We start from the raw sequence: 5,000 nt of genomic DNA, 5'->3' as shown, positions 1-5,000 counted from the left end.
CGTACATCTAAAAGTATTAATGAGAAAAATAAATAAAAAGTCATATGAATTTATATATTTTTCGTAAAATTACAAACTAAAGGCAGGACAGGATTAGAAATGAAACTATAAGAGAAATGACTCGAGTGCCATATGTGGATGAGATCATAATGAGGGGTAGACGAAGATGGTTTAGGCATGTTCTTCGCACTCCCTAAGAGGGATTAGTTCACCAAACGTTCAGCTGCGCTCCACAAGGCACTAGAAGAGTTGGAAGACCCAGGCCTACATGGCTGAGGACTATGAAGCACGAAGTAGGAGATGATGAATGGAGAAGTAATGAATTAAAATCTCAAGATAGAGACGACTGGCGAAATCTAACCGAGGCCCTTTGCGTCAATAGGCGTAGGAGATGATGATGATGGTGAACAAACTAATCTGAACAAAAAAAAAAAAAAAAAAAAAAAAAAAAAAAAAAAAAAAAACTTATTCAAATCACATAAAAATCTTGAAATTCAGTTGAATTATAAATCTCACATCACAAAGACAACAAAGACACAAAAGGAAAAATGAAGTCAACGACGAGCCCCCAAATGACAAATGGAAGGATTTTGCATCAGAAAGCCTCGATAACACAAATGGCGCGAAACTTGAATAAACCAAGAGGAGGAGGAGGAGGAAGAGGAGGAGGAAGGCGGCGTTGATATATTCCAGATGTGGTTTTCTTTTGTGGTTTGTTGTATAACATTATCATCGGAAAACACATTGGGATTAATCGGGATTAAAAGCAAGAGAAATCTCAGAGTGGGGATTATAGGGGGAATTTAGTTTGGATTGAAATACAGAACAAGAGGAGGGACTAGATGAGAGAGAGAGAGAGAGAGAGAGAGAGAGATCGGAAGGGATAAAACGAATAGTGATAAGATAGGGGAAGGTGGAGATGTAAATAATGTTAAAGAGAAACTTAAACTTGGACAGACGTGTTAAGGATGACTAGGACAAAACATATGTTTAAAACACATACCCCTTATATCTTAAGTATACTTGCTTAAACGAGTAAACACACATCTACACACGCACACACACACACACACACACACACACACACACATATATATATATATATATATATATATATATATATATATATATATATATATATATATATATATATATATATATATATATTACTGGATACAACCCTTATACATAATTTTGACATAATGTCAATGTCTCCCCCGGTCCAATATTTACATTCCCTTTGCCCCCCATTTAGAGTTTCCTTGGGGATCTCTTCACTAACTTCTCCGTGTTATAATTACATTAATTTCGGCGCGGTGTAAACATTTCTGTTGAAAAGAGTAATTTTCTTATTTAATCTTGTATATAGTTTGTATTTACCCGACCGTAAGCCATAACGCAATATTTATTTCTGCATATAAAAATTTCTTTGAAAATGCTTAGGCTTATTAATAGCGTACTCTTATAAAAAAATCTCTTAATGAAATGCATATTACTAGCATAGGCTACTCTTATAATAAAAAAAAAATTCGCTTAATAGGATTCTCATTACTAACATACTCTTTACAAAAAAATATGCGGATTACTAAAATTTTCATATAAAACATTCTCTTAATAAATTACGTATTACTAACATACTCTTATAAAAAAAATTCTCTTAATAAATTGCGTAATAATAACATACTCATATAAAAAATTCTCTTAATAAATTGCGTATTACTATCATACTCTTATAAAAATTTCTCTTAATAAATTGCGTATTACTAACATACTCTTATAAAAAAATTCTCTTAATAAATTGCGTATTACTAACATACTCTTATAAAATATTTTCTTAATAAATTGCGTATTACTAACATACTCTTATAAAAATTTCTCTTAATAAATTGCGTATTACTAACATACTCTTATAAAAAATTCTCTTAATAAATTGCGTATTACTAACATACTCTTATAAAAAAATTCTCTTAATAAATTGCGTTACTAACATATTTTTATAAAAAATTATCTTAATAAAATATGAATTACTAGCATACTCTTATAAAAAAATTCTTAATAAACTGCGTATTTAATGATACTTGATATCTCTGGTTATGCTTCGCATAATCCCACCGCATATTGCGTATATTTGGCATGATATTGGCGTAATATCTCCCAAAAGGAAAGTGTTTATATAATAAAGCTGACATCAAAGTTTTTTCTATATTCTTCCTTCGCGAATAATGATATTTCCCTCGACCAAATATGGTCGATCCCAAACGACAGCTGTCGAATATTTTGCGACAGATCCCCAGAGAACTTTAATACTTTTTTTCTAAGAATATGGAATATGATATTGGAAAGAATATGGAAGATGTTTCTGTCTATGGTAGTCGCAAAGCATAATTCAGCTCTCGTATTTTTCAATATGTATTTTTATTAGTTCCGTGTTTCTCGGTGTTGCGCTTTTTATTTTATCTTTTTCAAAAAGTCTCTTTCTTGTACTGAAATTATATAAGTACTTCATAAAAGTTCCTAAATGTTGCGCTGTTTATTTGTATTTTTCAAAAGTCTCTTTCTTGTACTGAAATTATTCAAGTATTTCATAAAAGTTCCTAGGCGTTACGTTGTTTATTTTATATTTTTAAAAAATCTCTTTTTTGTACTGAAATTATATAAGTATTTCACTAAAGTTCCTAGGTGTTGCGCTGTTTATTTTATATTTTTCAAAAGTCTCTTCATTGTACCGTAGTTATATATTTATTTTATAAACGTTCGAAAATGACACTTAAATCTGTTAAAAGGAAATCAAAATAATTTTTCAGAAATCAACTTTATTTTTTTATTTATATTTTTATTTTTTTAATCTGCGAGTTCATGATTCCTGGCTTCTACGATTTAAAACTATCGTTTTTGGAAGCTTTTAGTTTATTCAACGGTATATAAAAACTTTTATTTCGTTCTGTAGGTTAAAAAAAACTTTTGCTTCCTACAAATAAATAACTTTTTTAGCCCAACTCTAAAGCTTTTTGGCCTACTAACTATGCTGAAAAACTTGTACTGTACGCTCCTCGTCGAGAGAGAGAGAGAGAGAGAGAGAGAGAGAGAGAGAGAGAGAGAGAGAGAGAGAGAGAGACTTAACACATTAACGACCTAATGTTTTCCGTGGTTCAACAGATGCCGAAATGGAACCTTATCTCAACATTGTGACTCATAAAAGAGTCGACTACAAGACCCCAGTTCATTTAGTTATGTTGATGGTTTACTAAAGAGTTTACATCATGTTGGATCTGAGCTTGGGTTTAAAGGTTACATAATATGTTGTATAACATTTCACTTAATGTGTAGTATAAATAGGCTATAAAAATAGAATGCTTACAATGTGCCTATACTATTTTATTTTACTTTATAACTACATTACATTTCACATAATTATCTACATATATATATATATATATATATATATATATATATATATATATATATATATATATATATATATATATACACAGTATATATATATATTATATATATAAATATATATAAACAGTATATATATATATATACAGTATATATATATATATATATATATATATATATATATATATATATATATATATATATATATATATGGAGGAAAATCAACTCAATATGGTGCTCAAATAGAAATAAATTTCTATCTCATTCTTTAGAGACTCTAGTGGTGTGATTGGTAGCGATCTTGCTTTTCATTTAAAAGTTAGGGTTCGATCCCAGTATGAGATAGAAATTTTTATATATATACATATATATACTGTATATATATATATACTGTATATATATATATATATATATATATATATATATATATATATATATATATATATATATATACATATATATACACATATATATTACAGTGAAGAAAGATCTTAGAAGATTTAGGTCAAATTACTGTTAAAGCTTCCTTCCTAAAGTTAACACCAGACATATATGGGCATAAAATTATTTTTATAAAACGTAAATATCTAATCAACGCGATATTTAATGTTTTGACAGGAACATTCTTTTATATTTTAGCTGCAATTAAGCTACTGTTACAAATGAAGTACTTTCAATTTGTTATAGCAAATATAAAATGTAAACAATTAATATACGCCAGAATTTTCTTTATGAAATAAAAAAAAACACGTCACTATACTCAATTTATTCTAATGAGGCGCATTTGCATCGACTCACAGCGATGCCCTTTTAGTTCGGAAAAGTTAGAATTATCTTGTCCAACCAATCAGCGATCAGGAAACTTTTCCAAGCTAAAGGGGCACCCCTCCGATTCGGTGCAAATCTCTCACTAAAAAAAAAATTGACTATAGATTATCATCGTTTATTCGCTTTTCATCAACTTATACGACAAAATGCAAACAAATAAAATCCAGATAACCTATATTTCCTTTCATGGAAAAAAACTGCAACACCACAGATAATGTCCAAAAAAATTCCGTCACTTTCTGTTGACAAAATTTCCATAGGCAAACTATGCAAGAGTACGCAGTGAAAAGTTGGCAGAAGCCAACTGAAATGACATTAACTTGATACGGCCTTGACGTCTACTGGAGAGAAGGACTTTTCTAACGCTATTTTTTCTATTGGCACAGGGAAATTTGAATTTTTTACCGATATTTTTTCAGTAGGGAAATTTGAATTTTAAGCGATTTTTTTTTTTTATAATTTTTAAAGGGAAATTTGCTTTTTTAACGATATCTTTTTCTATTTTCAAAGAGAAATTTGCTTTTTATCGAGATTTTTTCTTTATTTTCAGAGGGTTTCTTTTTTTTTTTTTTTTTTTTACATTTTCACCTATTTTCTAAGGTATTTGGCTGGAAAACTTTTATTGTATGGTCCTGAGAGAGAGAGAGAGAGAGAGAGAGAGAGAGAGAGAGAGAGAGAGAGAGAGAGAGAGAGAGACGTTTTTTCTTATATTCAAGGGGAAACTTTCTTTTCAACGATTTTTGTTCTATTTTCAACTGGAAATTTGCTTTATT

Source organism: Palaemon carinicauda, chromosome 4, assembly GCF_036898095.1.
Source record: "Palaemon carinicauda isolate YSFRI2023 chromosome 4, ASM3689809v2, whole genome shotgun sequence".
Lineage (NCBI taxonomy): Eukaryota > Metazoa > Arthropoda > Malacostraca > Decapoda > Palaemonidae > Palaemon > Palaemon carinicauda.
The sequence above is the reverse complement of the archived record's forward strand: the minus strand, read 5'-3'. Positions refer to the sequence as shown.